Raw genomic sequence first — 16,863 nt, forward strand, 5'->3', positions numbered from 1 at the left:
CGGAGCAGGGAGGTGTGTGAACAGCCAGACACACTGGGCTCTGGTCCAGGTTTCCATTTCATAAACACGGTGATGAGGCAGGTAGGTACAGTTTGAAGTGTATATATGTGTTTTTAAGTCTGTGATTTTTATATTATAAAATTAATGAAGGAGGAGAAGAAACCTGAGTGGTCATTAAGTATAAGAAACCCTCTTTAAGAATCATGGAAATGCAACTTTCAACAGCAATGAGACACCATTTCTAGCCATCGGCTCGGCACACGGGAAAAGCACCAGAGTTGGTGAAGAGGTAGGGAGGCCCTCACGGGCCAGGAGGGAGGAGGTGAGTTGGCAAACTGCACTGAGAGCTCTTTGGGGGTAGATGGTGGACCTTAGAATGAGCACACCCAAGGACCCAGTGATGCCTTTCCAGGTACATGTTCTAGTCTAGAGCAGCGGTTCTCAAGCTATAGTTCGCATCCAAACCACCTGGACGCTTTGCTGCGACAGATGGCCCGGCCCCAGCTCCAAGGTTTCTGATTCAGTCTGATGCGGGGCCTGCGAATTTCATTTCCTCTAAGTTCTCAGGCAATGCTGATGTTGCTGGTCCTGGGGCTACACTTGGGAGGACCACTACTCCAGTTAAATTCTTGCTTCCGTGCACAGGAAAACCTACCCAGTGATGTTCATCGGGCCATTTCTTAGAGCAAATATGAAAAACAAACCCAAGTCCATCTGTGGAGGCAAGGACAAAGATCCCATGGCACATTACACAATGGATTCTTATACGGCAGTTAAGTGAAGGAAAGAAATAAGTTTATTTCAGCATGGACATCTCTAGAAGGATGTAAGTTGCAGGATGTTATATACAGTACAAAACTGTTTTATTGGTAAGTTTTAAAACAATTGAAAAGGGATGCCTGGGTGGCTCAGTCAGTTAAGTGCTCAGGTCATGATCCCAGGGTCCTGGGATCGAGCCCCACATCGGGCTCCTTGCTCCTTGCTCAGCAGGGAGTCTGCTTCTCCCTCTGGCGGCTGCTCCCCCTGCCTGTGCTCTCTCCCTCTTTGACAAAGAAATAAATAAAATCTTTAAAAAAAACAAAAAAATAATCCAGTTCTAGGTAATCAATATAACACAAGCAGTACAGCACGGATTGGACAAACATCTCATCTATATGGCTGCTGTCCCTGGGGTGGAAGGGCGCGTACTAGGACTGGGGAACGAGGTTACAGGGGCTTCTTCCGTCGGCTGTCTTATTCTTTAAAAAAAAAAAAAAGATCTAAGTAAAAATATGATCTTTCATGATTTCATGGAGCGGTTCCTGGGGATTTATTATATGGGTCCTTGTGCTTTTCTATATTTGGCAATGAAATTTTAAAAAGAGCAAAGCATGCTCATTGTAGAAAATCAGAAAATGCAGGAAAGTACCAAACCAGAAATTACAAGCACTCACAGATCCACTGTGAACGTTTTGATATTCTTTCCAATTTGATTTACTTAGAAAGAAAACAGGGATCATACTCACTATTTACCTTTGTGTGTCCATCCTGCTTTTGTGCCCTAATACGATATCGTAAATAGTTTCCTATGCGTCAAATTATTTTGAGCAACGTCCTTTTCTTTAGCTACATAATGATCCAACCTACCGTGGTATTTTAGTTCGACATCCCCTACTGGTCTTTCAGATTTCTGGGTGTCCACAGTCATAAATAGCAAGTTGATGAATCTCTTATGACATCCAGCTTTGTTCAGATTACTTTCTGCCCTGCCTGGGGGCAGCAGGGTCCCTGAGTTTTGGGCCACAAGGCAGGTGACCCTGTCTGTCCCACTGGGCCTGGGATGAGGTGGCTTGGGGTATGAGTGACCCAGGTCTGTGTGGGGGTGGGCCTTGGGGACGAAGTTTCTGGAACCCTGCAAATCCTGAACGTGTGTGGCTCAGAGAGCGAGCCTGCAGGGGCCCCCTCCGCCTCGCTCCAGACAGGCTTTCGGCATCCCTCTGCTGTGCAGGGCCTGTGTGACCCTGGGGCGGGGACCTGGGGCAGTTAGAGAGGACAAGACGTGATCTAGATGGAGAAGCAGGCACAGCCACAGAGGTTACAACTTAAGGCATCAAGTGGAAGCACAACCCAGGAAGGGCCCCTGGAGTTCTGAGGAGGGAGTGGTCAGCTCAGTGCAGGGAAGGCAGCTGGGGACTTTTCGGGCAAGAGGTCACATCCATAGTAGGTGTTTTGTTTTGTTTTTGTTTTGCAATTTTTATCTTTTTGTCAGTTTCATTGAGGTGTATTTCACACATCACAAAACTCAGCTGTTACAAATGTATAATTCATTGATTTTTAGTGACTTTACTGAGGAGCACAAGTATCAACATAAATCAGTTCTAGAACATTTTCAGCTCCCAGAAGATCCCTCATACCATGTACAGTTAGTCCCCACTCCCATCTCCATCCCTTGGCAACCACTAACCTACCCTCTGACTCCAAATTTGCAGGATTATGTGGTAAAGGACGGAAACTGGACCTGAAGTTAATCACAGGGGAAGTGCAAGAGCGGGGAACACGGGTGGTTACGTTTCGATAGCAGAAAAGCAGCTCCGTGGTCTCCCGCTTTGCCCTCTGGGGCAGAATTCTGAACTTGGAAGCTTCACACAGCTGATGCTCGGTGCTCACCATGCCCCAGGAGCGCGGCTTTGGGCAGGGAGCGCCTCTCTTCCTTGGACGTCTCCGGGTGGCTGGCTCCCTGTTCTTCCCCCATCCTACAGCTTGCTCACGCGGAGGCGGGGCTGCCCTTGACTTTGGAAACACATCTGGCTGTGGCTTCTCTGGCCGGGTGGTCGCAAAGCAGCTGACTGGGAGGTCCCCGGAGGTGGTGGGAGCTTCTGATGATGAGGTGGGGCCGTGTGCACAGCACAGGGAGGGTCTGTACTCGCTTGCCATCATCTGCCCGGGTCCCGCTGGGATGGGGTCCTTGTGGTCTCCGCCCAGCTAAGACCCAGACATTCCTCACCCTGAACACGAGAGAGGTGAGAGCAGATCGTGTGTGTTTCGTTTGCCTTTGTATGCAAAGGTGTGCTTGGAGATGCTCTGGGTCGTCGTCTTTAAAATAACATTTCCTCCCTAATTTCAAAGTGATGCAAACTCAATACAGCGCAATAAAACAAAAATCAGGTCACTTCTTTGACCTTGTCTGAAGATGACCACGGCTGCTGCATTTGGGGGTATATCCTTCCTGTCTTTTCCCCACCTGCCTGGTATTTTGTTGGCTTCCCTGAAATCCCCACGGTGGCAGGTAGGGAGGTGTGTTGGACGACCTTGTGCCAGCCAGGATCTTACTGGTCACGGAGGCCCGACCCTGGGGTTCCCACTCTGCCTTGGACACCAGCTGCGTCTGGCACTTTAAATCCATTGTTTAACCTTGATTTTAGCTTCTTCCTCTGATAACGATCCAAATACTTGGCTCTGGGGAGAGAGTCCTTCTGCCTGAAGCCTTATCTGCTATGTAAGGCAAGACAGTCAACCTGAAGCTATTAACAGCTCTGAATTCTCTCAAGAGTATCTGGGCTGCAGGTTGCAACACATCTGAGATAATTCAATTTTTACAGAAGCTATTTCCATTAATCATTTATTAATGACTCTCCCAACTGACACAATTAAGTAGATCTAGGATTTAAAAAGAGCCCCATATTCATTTCACATCTATCTAATTACCCTGAAGTTCATGGGCCTGGAAGAATGTGAAAATGGCCCCCATTCTTCTCCTTCGTACGCTGCATTTCTCTCTGGGTTTGGCTTCGGGAGGGAGGCAGTCTGTGGGGTGTGTGCGGAGACACGGGATCCTGCCCCTGAGTCGGAGAGCAGAGGACAACGGGATGGAAGGGATGGCGCAGGGCTTCTCCCGTCTCAGTGTTAGTATCCTCCACGAACTCTGTGAGTTAGAGATTCACATCCCCATTTCGGACATAGGAAATTAGGGCTCAAAGAGGCTGTGTGACTTACTCAAAGTCACCCAAGTGGGGAGCAGCAGACCTGGGGCTGGAGTCCAGCTGGTCTGACCTCAGTGTCTTGGCACTTCCCCTAATCCACGCTGCCAGTAACTCACGCAGCCCAGCCCGGCACACTCCAAGGTTCTGCCACGGAGTTAGAAGCCAAAGAGTATGAATTTTCCAGTGCTCTGGGAATAAAACACTCCCTTTTTTTTTTTTTCAAGGAATAGAGGTGGTAATGAAAGAATTCCCAGTGAATCCAGTGGAGCCAGGAAAGGGGAGTCCTTGCCAACCATCCTTCCCTAGGGCAGGTCCCCAAGGCAGGACTGGCCCCTGCTTCCTGGCAGCCCCGCCCACCGAAACACGGGGGTCCAGGGAGGTTCTCTTCAGCCCTCACGACCTTGGACATCTGTGATTTTCTGGCCCCAGAGGGCTGGGAGGCAGCCCCGGCCTGGAGCAAAGGATGGAGGCAGAAGGTGAAAAAGCCAAGGATCTCAGTAAGCACAAGGTGGCAGGGGCCACTAGACCTGGGAACACAAGTGGGGCTGCTCCATGGGGACTGATGGAGGAGTTTGGGTGGGATCTTGGCTGCCTGTGCTCTAGGGCAGTGGTGTTCACAGCGAGGGACATGATCTCCTGCAGGGAGGAGACAGAGCCACAGGGTCTCGGGCCCTGCGTGCCTGAAAGGACCCAGTGTCCATAGTACTCTTTCCTAGAGCTGATGGCCATGGGGTGGGCTGTACCAGGCTTTGCTTTAACCCTCCCTGCTGGAGGAAAGCACGAGATGCCCTCTCCTTTTGAGAGATGTGAGACCTCCCAGGTTATAAACAAAGGGGAGGGTTAATCAAGCACCCCAAACCCTAGGGCATAAAGCTGTTAAAAGAGTGAAAACTGGCATTGGAAATGTGGAATTTGGGCTCAGGCTGGGAAATTCTGGATCCAGATGCCATAGAGAAGAGTGTGGTGGTGGGAGATCTAACAATTTTTGTTTAAGACTTCTAACTCCCAAATTTAACTCTAAGGTTCTTGAGACTGTCATGTTTCTTGAGATACACTGAAAATAAAACACAGATAAAACTTTAATGTGATGTCTTTCTTTTCTTTTTTTTTTTTAAAGATTTTATTTATTTATGTGACAGACAGCCAGCGAGAAAGGGAACACAAGCAGGGGGAGTGGGAGAGGAAGAAGCAGGCTTCCCAGCAGAGGAGCCTGATGTGGGACTCGATCCCAGAATGCCGGGATCACGCCCTGAGCAGAAGGCAGACGCTTAACAACTGAGCCTCCCAGGCACCCCTGTCTTTCTTATTTGTGTGCGTTATTCAATAATGTAATTAAAAGTTATTTTTATCAAATTATATCATAAATTATTTATTCCAGATATAGACCATCTTCTTCTTATTTCATCTTATAAAATGTTCAGATTTTCTTTCTATCATTTCAAATATGCTGCCAATAGGCCAGTTTTGAGATTTTTAGTAAAATTTATCCTTTCTCTTTCATAAATTCAATGGAAAAATGTGATCATAATAGCCAAAAGAATTAATGGAATTATTTCTTTAATTGATTCCCAAAACCAATAGGAGAGTTCAAAGAAGTATTTTTTTTAATCATATTTCTCACTTAATAGATCAATAATTACATTGGATCAAATTCACATAAATCTTGATCTGGCTATTTTTAGGGCACTATCTTACATGATTTATTCCAAAATTTATTTTCCAGTAGGCTTTATGATATTCCTTGAGTGTGTGTTACTTTTCTGATAGAAAGTAAGTCTGGTTTGGTTGATAGATATTTAATAATGAGGCCTAGTATGCCAACTTGTTTGAAAGATATTTTTAAAGGATTGTGGAGCTAAATTTGTAGTTTCTAGGTATTGTGAAACATATTTAGAGCAGGTGATATAAAAGCATCTTATTAAAATATTGTATGGCAAAGGTTTAATTAAATTAAACCAACCGTATCTGAAAATAATGGGTTAAATCAGGTGCCTCCAAGGAAAAGAGTGACAAGTCTGACTAATAGTCATTTCATAAGTCCTACTAGAATCCTTTTGGTGTGCTTTCCAGAAAATGGCAAAATGAATACCCTGAAAGATGGGGTAGCCATCCTTTGGCAAGTGACGTAGTTTCCAGTTTTCTTGTCTCACGTTGACTCCAAGGCAGGTTTTCTGGAATCAGTAGCACTATTTAAATTCTCTATCTCTCGTTCTCTATCCCCCACGCCCAGCCCACACAGTGGATTTGAGGATTCCATAGGTTACGTGCGTATATGACCAGCCACATTCCATCTGGAACCTGACAACTAGACAGCTACCGCAGAGGACAGTCAGAGTTTCATTGGTCTGCCTAGAATACACCCTCTCATCCTCTGAGTATGCTTTTTCTCTTCCCCCAGCCATGTATATAGGTTGCTAATGACCACAGGCCCTTTGCAGCTCCTCCTGCCAAGAAGCGAAGTCTGTTTCCTTACTTCTTTTTTTGTTTAATTTAAATTTTACTTAGTTAGCATACAGTGCGATATTGGTTTCTGGAGTAGAATTCAGTGATTCGTCACTTACGTGCTCGTCACTACGAGTGCCCTCCTTAATCCCCATCACCCATCTAGCCCATCCCCCACCCACTTCCCTCCATCAAGCCTCGGTCTGTTCCCTGCCATGAAGTGTCACTTATGGTGTGTTTCCCTCCCTCCTTTTTTTCTTTTCCCCCTTTCGCATATGTTCATCTGTTTTCTTTCTTAATGTCTCCCTACTTCTTAAAACTGGACTTGCCTTGTGTCTTGCTTTGACCTATAGAATGCAGCCGGGGTGATGGAATGTGGGTTCCCAACCTAGACCTCAAGAAGTCTTGCGCTGTCCCTGGGCGTGATAACACGCTGGAGAGGCCGTGTGGAGACCAAGATACCCTGGCTGAGAACACGCTCAGGGCTGAACGCCTGTGCGAGGCCCTCCTGGCCCAGCCGAGCTGTCGGTGAACCCGTGCTGCGTAAGGGAGCCCAGGTGAGACCAGCAGGACAGACAGTGCTGGTCCCAGCCCAGATTACTGACACACGGATGTGTGAACCACTGATGTTGTTGTCAGCCACTAAGTTTGGTGATGATTTGTCAGCTGTTGCTTAGAAATCTGTTCACAAAAATTCGTGCTCCCGTTCCCTACTGTGGGCTTGCTACTGGGAGCTGGCCACTCAGCCAGGGACGACACTCCCCAGCTACCCCTGCACTCAGGTGTGGCCACGTCACCGGCTCTCCCTAATGGGGTGTGAGTGGAAGTGATGGGTGCCACCTCTAGGCTGAGGCTTTAGAAGTTGATGGGGGTTCTCAACTGGGGAGAATTGATGAGGGGGGTCCTGGGGCATAGTGACACCATAGATCCGATGAGCACGAGTTCCTGGTCACCATGTGGGAACTTGCCCCCCAGCAAGGAACGCCAGAATCGAAATACCACAAGTGTGACAAATAAACTTCCTTTTTTTGTTGTTTTTTAGATTTTATTTATTTATTTGTCAGAGAGAGAGAACACAAGCAAGGGGAGCAGCAGGCAGAGGGAGAAGCAGGCTCCCCGCTGAGCAAGGAGCGCGAGGTTGGACTCGATCCCAGGACCCTGGGATCATGACCTGAGCCGAAGGCAGACGCTTAACCTACTGAGCCCCCCGGGCGTCCCAATAAATAAACTTCTAGGTGTGTTGACACTTTGCTAGTTTGGGACATGTTTATTAAAGAGCAGGTCACTAATGCAAGAGCCCACAATTATACATTACTGTGTGGACACTGTTTCAAGCATGTCACATATATGAATCCACTTCATGCTCCCTATACCCCACAAGGTAGTACGATTTATCAGCTTCGCTTTAACAGAGGAGGAAGCTGGGACTCAGAGGAGTGAGGTGACTCTCCCAAGGGCACATGTCTAGAATCAAGCGGGGCTATGCTTTGACCCGGAGAACCACATCCCGACCAGGGCACTCGGGTCCTGGCCCCTGCCCTGTCACTGACTCACGGCAGAATCTCAGAGGAGTGAGCCCCTTCTCCTCCCTGGCTCCCCGTTCTCTCATCTAGAAGATGGGTGGGGAGTGAGGAGGCCAAACTCTGTGAGTTCTCTTCCAGAGCTCTGACCTGCTGGGTGTCTTACGATTCGCAGGTTTAAAATGGAGACATGGGAAAAGGGGAGTCACGCCGTGAAGGGGATTCACGGCAGAGAAGGAATGAAAGCCTCTGCTTCTCAAGGCCCTGGAGATCCACTCTGGTCTCCCAGCTCTGCGTGTAGTCAGGGGGGACTGCTGATACGGGGTGACTCAGAAGACAGGAGTGCAGGCGTGGGGCCCCGGCACAGGGATGTCTCTCGAGTGAACCCCAGGCCCAGCGTGCCCCTCCTCAGCACTCCTGGAAACAGCCCAAGGAAGCAGGAAGGGCAGGAAGTACACTGCCTTTCCCCCCTATGTGGCAAATGGGGAAGCAAAAGCCCAGAGAGGCCAAATGAGTCACCCCAAATCGTCCAGTAAGTTGTAGGCCAGACGTAGGGCCCAGCTTTGGCTGCTGGCCCAGGCTGTTTTCCATCACCACCCTGTCTGCTGGGTTTGGGCTGGGGTTGGCAAATTGGTGCCATCGAACTGTGTTTTTGTTCGAGTTTCTAATGCAGGGAAGAATTTTGCAAATAGAACTGGAAGAAACCCCTACTTTTGGGAAATCCCATAGAAATGGCCACAGCTAGAGAGAATGGCCCTCTAGGCCTGGCAACCCCACGGCCTTCACCTGCCCTGTCCCTCCTGTGAGGGTTTTGCAGAAAACCCTGTTGACTGACGTTAGGGATGGTGGCTGCAAGCCCTCTGCCTTCCCTCAGTCTCTGTTCAGTCAGACCCCTGACATGCTGAGAGCAGATCTGGGCTCTTCTCCTGACCTAGAGGGTCACCAGCTCTGAGATGCAGTGAGGAGCCTCCATTTCCTTATCTTGGGGGATATGGGGGATAGGCTAAGGGGTCTCCAAGGTCCCTGTGATCCTGTTCCTCAAGGAGGGGGAAAGATATTCTGGATTCCAACTGTTTTGATCTTAGCAAACTTTGAAGTCCAACATTTCCAAAAGGAGCCTGACGGGGAAAGAAGGGATACGAATATGATCCTGGAATTACATAACATACGGGAGGGAGAAAAACTGTCCAGGGCAGAATTATGTCCTGCACCCCAAGATGGAATCTGGGCTATATTCTTGACTCCTGTGTTTCTTGGTTTCCTCTCAGAGTTTGCTCCTTTAACTTGATCCTGGCTCAGCCATGGCTGACTGAGTAGCTGGGCCCTTCACTAGGCACCTTCAGAAACAGGATCTCAGGCGGCTCCCTCTACGCTCTGGTTAGCTTTGTTCTCCAGAGCTCCTTTGCGTCTGTCCAGAGGGACATGTAGGCTGGGTTCCAGTAACCACAGGCTGTCCTGTGGTGGTGACTTTGCACAGGGTTTGCTGTACCTGGGGAGGAATTTGACTAGACGAGGTCCTGAGTCACCTGGCCTCTAGACGACTCAGATCTGAGGAGCTTTGCCTCAGCCACATTAGTCAGGATCTTCCCGTTGAATGTGACAGAAACTCAACTCACACTTGCTAAAAAACAAAGGGGAATTCTGGGTTCAGGAAATTGGGAAAGACAGGGTGGAGTGGACATTGGGCATGACTGGCTGGAGGGCTCAGCCATGTTGTCAGCTCTCTTTGGCCAATGCTCAATTATTTCTCTCCTTGTGGCCTGGCTTAGTTCTTTTCTACTATGGATAGGGATATTTTGTGTGGGGGAGGGGGAGAGGGAGAGGCAGGTCTCAGAGAGCCTAGTCTGATTCAACCCAGTGAAGGCCCTGGAAGAAAGAGATCTCAGTGTATACAAGTCTCCGGGAAAGCTCTAATGGCTGCCGTAGACCAGTGCCCACCTGCGGGACCAACACCACATCCAGGCCAGGTTAGGGCCCCAGGGGACTGCCACCCGCAGTCAAATAGGATCATAGGGAATGGATCCCCTGGGAGGGGCAGTTTTGCCAACGAGGGGGGGATATTGTTATCAGGGAGGGGGTCAGAGGAATATTGTGGGAGAGACCAAAACAACAGATATCCGCTGAAGATACTGTAGCAGGCAGTGTCCACAAAGGGGAACAGAGAGAATTTAATAGAGAGGACTGTTAGGTATAAAGCTGTTAACCAGGTGACGGGGCACCCCCATGGTGAACCAGTGTAGCAACTGCAGGAAGCGGCTGCCATTCCTAGGCTGTGGGAGCAAAGGGGAAACTGAGAAACCTGGCGCAGGCGCCCTGCAGAGCTGAAACTCAGCTTGGGGGAGGGAGGACGCAGGTGCCAGGGACCCAGCCCTCTGAGGAGGGGGTGCCAGCCAGCTGTTGACCGTGGCTCTTGGGGGGCAGGACAGGGTGAAACTGGTTCCGCCAGGGTTGGAAAAGCTACAGACGGGATTCAGCCGCGGCCCGGGAGAACATTGCTGGGAAGGCACGCCAGAAACAGGAAGCCCACAGGAAGCAGAGGGAACAAACAGGAAAGAGTGAGGGGTGTCCCCAGCGCCAGCCGGGCAGCACCCTCTAGCGCCCCCTATCGGCGGGGCCTAGCAGAGCCGGCGGCCGAGGTCCAGCGGGGGCAGAGGTCTGACTGCACACTTCTGGTCCGGGTGGCCTCTAGAACAGTGGTCTGTGCCCCTCAGGAGGCTGGGAGCTCCTGGAGGCCAGGGCCACGCCTGAGCGGCGTGTGTGTTCCTCGTGGGGCCTGGCACCGTGGCCTTGCGGGCAGAGCAGCACCTGCAAGCGGGTATTACGCTGAAATGAGCCTGGGTAGGGCAAGTGTGTCCTGGGCAGCTCCACAGCCCTCCCTGCCCAGCCCTCGGAGCTCTGTCTGTCTTCCCCTGGGGGGGTTGGTATTCGGCTCTTTCTGGAGCCCCGAGTGGGGCCAACAGCAAGGGACTGTGGAACACTGGACTGTGAGCAGCCCGAGCCAGGGTCTGCCTAGGCCGGGTTGATGTGCCCACACCCCTCTCATCCTCACCCACTTTCTGATAAGGTCAACAGTTGGGTCCCGGTCCCACTGCTTATGGGCCAGGTGGCTTTAAGCACCTTATTGGACCATTCTGAGCCTCAGTTTTCCCAGAATACCCCCTTTAGTGCCTTAGCCCCAGTACCGGGAGACAGAAAGAGACCCTCAGTCCTCTCTATGCCCCACCTTTCCCCTCTGCCCGCTCCTTACAGGACTGATAACGTAGCGTAGTAATTCATCAGAATTATACTTTGAAAAGCTCTCAAGCTCAGAAAAAAGGAAGATCCAGGACAACAGGGACTTGTTGGGTGGAGTGGTGGGACCGTGGCAGGGTGATGCAAGATCTCATGGTGTGAAGAGGGGGAGCCGGAGGGGGAGGCCGTGAGCAGGGAGAAGGGGCTGTGCCCCAGCATGCAGAGAGCCGAACAGATGGGCTCCATTCTCCGGCTCCCAGTGAACTCAGATCAGCTGAGCGTGCGAGCAGGACTCTGCCAGGGAAGGCCTGAGCCTCCCAGCCTCCAGCTGCTTCAGGGCAGAACAGCAGGGGGACAGACCCCCCAGGGGGGTAAGGGACCCACAAAAACTAATGCAGCCCTGTGTTCAATACAGAGAGAGCGCTCCAACACTAAATGGTACCTTTCGCTCCTTTCTGGTGCTTACCACATTTTGGCCTGGATTAAAGGTTTTTGGGTGCAAGTTTCTCTCTATCATTAACCTTGAGTTCTTTCAAGGTAGGGGCCATGTCTTATTTTTCTCTGGTGGTGCTGTCCCAGAGAATTTGCGGGGTGTATCTGGAGACCACGGCTAAGGCAGGGTGAGTGTTAGGGGAGCCCGCGGTGGCAGCGTGGCCCAGGTCATGGAGGAGCAGCTGGTCTGTGAGCGGAGCGAGGCAACAGCATGAGTGGTGGCAGACGTGACATTTCCCAGTGAGAGGTCCTGGTAGGCAGGCGGGGGAGATCAAAGCACTGCACCCTCTTTCCCGGCCAGGGAAGATCAACAAAGAGCCCAGTGCCCCCGAGGGAGGCTAATTGGGTCCTGCAGACTGATGGGGTTCCTGGATCCACTTGGCAGCCTCCCAGCCCAGGAGCACCTGCTTCCTTAAGAATTGAATTTTCCCTCGTTGAATGCAGCCTTCGGGTGAGGAATGGCTTGTACTGTTTCTTTCTTTTTCTTTCTTTCTTTCTTTCCTTCTTTCTTTCTTTCTTTCTTTCTTTCTTTCTTTCTTCCTTCCTTCCTTCCTTCCTTCCTTCCTTCCTTCCTTCCTTCCTTCCTTTTTCTATTCTGATTCTTAATGAGTCAGTCTTGAAGGAAGATTCCAGGGCCTGGCAACTTTTCGAAACTAGGGCTGGGGTGGGAAATGACAGTCAGCCCAGGCAGCACCTGCCTCGCTCTGACTGCTCGCCTGTCCATCCATCCACCCTGCTCAGTACCGGCGGCGAAGTAAGCTAAAGCTACTAAAATCCAAAATGGATTAAGGAATGCAGTGGTCAAGAAGTTACAAATGCTTCTCCATTCCACTGAAGATGAGCTTTCCAAGCCTTGTGCGAAGAGAAATGGAATCATTTAAAAAATCATTAGAAAGTATATAACTAATATATTAATTTCTCAGAGATTTTAGAAGCCTGTTTACACACTGAGAGTATTACAGTGTTAAGGGTTTTATAAAACATGCACAGGCAGATATGAGAGAGAGGGAAAGATGGGGGGCAATTTTCCGAGCAGAAAGAACCCCCTAGAGACCATTCAGTACCTCTGGTTTTACGGCCCAGGAAAGTGAGGCTCAGAAAGGGAGAGTGGCTTATCTAAAGTCACACAGCTGACTAGTAGGTCAGTACAGTAGGTCAGCAGAGTCCAGGTCTCCCAAGTCTTAGGTTAAGACTTGTCCTGCTTGGCCTAGAGATGTCAGACCAGCTGGGCAGGTGGGGATTGTTGAGGGGGTCTGGGGCAGAGTGGTCCTGGAAGATTCCCTGGGCCTGAACCTGAGGGAAGAGGGGGCGACTGGGTAAGAGGTGCGGAAGGGTGAAGGCACAGCGGGCACCAGTGAGCATCTGACTGTGAGAAGCAGTCTCAGCTCTGCTCTCAGCTGCTCCTTTAGCACGGCCAGGAAAGGCGGACATGAGTTCCCCTGGGCCCTGAAGGTCTGATGACAGGAAGTGACAGGGGGACCCAGGTCCCTGCACTCATGAATGAGGCTGACGGGGAAATTATCGCTCTTGCGCAGTCTGACACCTATTTCTATCTTAGCGTCTAGAACAGGCTGCGGCCCTTAATATGTTTCTGGCTGCATCTTCCGCACTAGAACAGGAGCTCTCGCAGGTCGGAGGGGGTGTGCCTGTAGCAAGGGGAGAGGTCCGCCCCGGCTGGGAGAGCATCTTAGCACTGGCCCTGTGCAGAATGGCCCTGTGTGGTGACAGGAAGAAGCAGATTGAGTTTTGGTCAGTTTCGCCACTGTTTTAAGTTCTCTGCAGGCAGTGCACCTCCTTCCTTTTGTACCCATGGGGGACTGCTCTCACTGCCACAGAACCCCCTGGACAGATCTCTGACTGGTGCTCTGCTGACTGCAGGGCTGGGTCCCATGGCCCCCCCTGGATGAAGAGGTAGCTGGGAGAGCAGGAATCTCTCATTTCCAGCCTCTTCGGTGGAACGTGACCAGGGAGGGGACTGCCAGGCCACTGTGTCCTTCAGTCCTGTTCCCCCATGGGTGGGGCGTCAGCCCTAGCAGCTGGAAGTCCGGGCCCAGCTGTGGCCCAGCCTCTTGGGAGTTTTCTCACCATCAGTGGAGACCCCGGGGCCCCACCAGAGCCAGCTATACTGGACGGCTGTTGCCAAGGACTCCCGCCCCCGACAGAATCAAGGGGTGCAGCTCTCCTGGGGAGGCAGACTCCACAGAGGTGAGGCGTGAAATCATGTTTTCTGGATGGGCTCTGACTGGAGGCTCTGCGTGATTCTGGAGGTGGGTCCGTCTAAGGGGTGGTAATCCACATTTAAATGCAAAATGTTTGAAAGAGGTCAAGATTAGTCTAAAAAATCTCATCCAAAATATCAGTAACAACTAAAAGTTCCAATAGAAAAGTTGGTATTTCGTTGCTGCTGTTGAAATGTATGTATGTATGTATCTTATCAACAGTTACTAAAACCTCACTTTCCCATTCCCAATGCTAAATATGCCTGTTGAACATTCTAGTAAGTAAATTAAATAAATTCAGCGAAGGACTTGCTTGGCAAGGTGAGTTCTGCAAATCAGCTCTCCGTGACTCGGTCTCTCGGCTCTCTGTGAACTGGCATCTTCTTGGTCGACCTAGACTCACCTTGGATGATGGGGGGCGGGGAACTGGAGTTACTGAGTCAGGGTCCCGGGGGGTGAGAGCGGACACTGTGTCTAGGTAGTGGCGGGGTGACCGAGGGCCGAGATGGGCCTCGGGCTGTTACAGCTGCCAGGCTGAGTGCAGTGTCAGCCTGGCTCTGATGGACTTGCCGTTTACCTTCCCAAGGCTGTCATTGCAGAAACTCGCAAAAGGAGACACTTTGGTGATGCTTGTCCTTGAAGCACCAGCAGCTGGGAAGGGTTCAGAAGCCTGAGGGTCTTTTCCTTCTCAGGAAGAAAAGCACTGAGGCTTAAGAACTTAGTGAAGAGTATTTGTAAAGGTGTGGAGGGCGTGAGTGTGGGGAGACATCCAGGTACCAGCAAAGGCCAGAGCCGAAGGAGGGGAGGCAGCCACGCCCATTTGCCCATTTGCGGTGGCTGGTCTTGGGGAGGGGAAGGTGTGAAGCCGTGGAGCCTGCGTATCTGCTTAGTAGGACCCTGGGAGCAGCTGTGGATGGGTGGAGGAAAGGGGGTCATGGAGCAGGCAAACCCCGATATCCAAAGGACGAGATCACATCTGGTCCTTGTAGAATCGCAATACTGTAGGCAAAGACCCTGTCGTGTCTGTTTAGTTTGCAAACGGTCGCAAAGGGTTGGGTGTGCTGGGGAGTGGGCCCACTGGGACACAGCTGTGAGTTAAAGAGGCTACTTGGCCAGTTTGAGGGCATTGCTAAACCGGCCCATTTCTCAAAGCAAAATCTGTATTTGTTGATTGACTTGATGGTTAATTACGGTGTTGCCTGCCGATCCCCCAACGGCTTGAGTACAGCGTCAGAACTACTTAATCACTGTTGACGTTTGTCTAAGTGTAGTGTTGGCAGAGGTTAGAAGTTTTATAAATATTTTTTTGTGGGTAAGAGGATTCTTCAGGCGGGGGATGGGAAATGGTGTACAGCGTTAAGAATCGACGAGCAGGGTTAAGGCGTGCTATTGTGGGCAAGGAAGGATTTTATTAAATGGCTGTGTCCCAGGAGTTGGAGCAGATTCGGGGGGGGGGGCCCTTGAGAAGGGCTCGCAGTGGTGTGTGGGTGTCTGTGGCCGCTGTGTCTTGGCCAGGCCTGAGACCCTGACTGGTTCAGGTGGCTCTCACCCTTGGCTTCTGCCCTGGCTCCTTGTGGTGTCTTTTCATAGCTTCCCTCAGCCCAGCACTAACCAGGAATCACCCACCTACCCTGGCCACTCCCCCCCAAAGGGAAACCCCCCAGAACATCTCCAGCAACATATATAGGAAATAGGTCTGATCTTATTTTAACAATTTCACATCAGGCAGGCAATGCTAGTTTTGTGGAGAAATACACCACCCTGGAGAAAACGGTGTTCTGAAATATACAGCTTGGCTCAGAGAGAGGTTATTGGAGGGGCCCCGTGGACCACACCGTGGCATTTATTGGGGTCTCAAAATAGAGAGGAAGCATGTAGACTGTCAGCGGGTGCGTTACCTATCCGTTGCTGCTGAGCAAGTCACCCGAACCTGAGGGGCTTAAAACACCAGTCATCATTTGCCATCTCTCGGGTTGTCCCTGGCCAGGAAGCCAGGAGCAGGTTGGCTGGGCAGTTCGGGCTCAGGGACTCTCCTGAGGTTGCAGTCAGATGGCAGGCAGGGTCGGAGGCTCTGCTTCCCGCTTTGCTGCCTGCAGGGGTTTCTCGGACAACAAGCATATTTTGCTGGGGATCCGTCGGGACACAGCATCTGTTTCAGCTTCTCACACGTCAGCCCATCCCAGGTGGCTGTCATCTATTACAGTGTAATGTTCTATTGCACGGGACTTAATGATAAAGGAGACATTCTCAGGGAAAGAAACATCATCTTTGGTTCGTCAAACTTCTTAACTGCAACAGTGGAAAGCAGTTCTGCTAATTTAAACCCAAAAGAAACTTAGGAGCTTAGAAAAATAGTCGAGGAGCAGAGAAGATGAGGAGTGGTCAGTTTCGCAGCCAAACTGCAGCCCAGAACCAGGCTGGGGGAAGAAGCTGTTGTCACATCTGCTGGGAAGCACAAAGCTGAGCTGGCATCCCTGCCACCTCACGGCCACCGCCATCCCAGGACAGCGAGTGCTCACTGCTGCTGGCTCTGCTGTCCCTGCTGCCTTCCTGGGCACTGCAGGTCATGGCCGCAGACTCTGCCATTGCCCGAATGCTTTTTCTGTCGACCCACCTGTTTTTCATCATCAGACCCTGGCATGTGTCTAGGGCAGGTGAATCTGATTGGCTGAGTCCAAACCATGTGCTCCTGTCCTAGCTGGAAGGGAGGCCGGAAAAACACAAATTTGGCCTTTTTGGCTCCACAGTAGGAGGAAGGCTTTGCTTCCTATCAAGATTCATAAGGTGGTAAATGCACAAGCGTGGAAAGGGTTCCAGATGCTGGGCCCTTAATACGGTAACAACAACAAACAGACAAATGCTTTCTACATCTCCTGCCTGAAGAATGACATTTAAAAAAAAGCAAAAACAAAAACCTGGAAAGCATGTGAAAAATTGCCCTGCGCCGCCTTGTCAAAAGATCAAAGGAATATTTACAAAAAAAGTCCAATGAAAAGTGAC

The sequence above is a fragment of the Ailuropoda melanoleuca genome, chromosome 1, assembly GCF_002007445.2.
Source record: "Ailuropoda melanoleuca isolate Jingjing chromosome 1, ASM200744v2, whole genome shotgun sequence".
Taxonomy (NCBI): domain Eukaryota; kingdom Metazoa; phylum Chordata; class Mammalia; order Carnivora; family Ursidae; genus Ailuropoda; species Ailuropoda melanoleuca.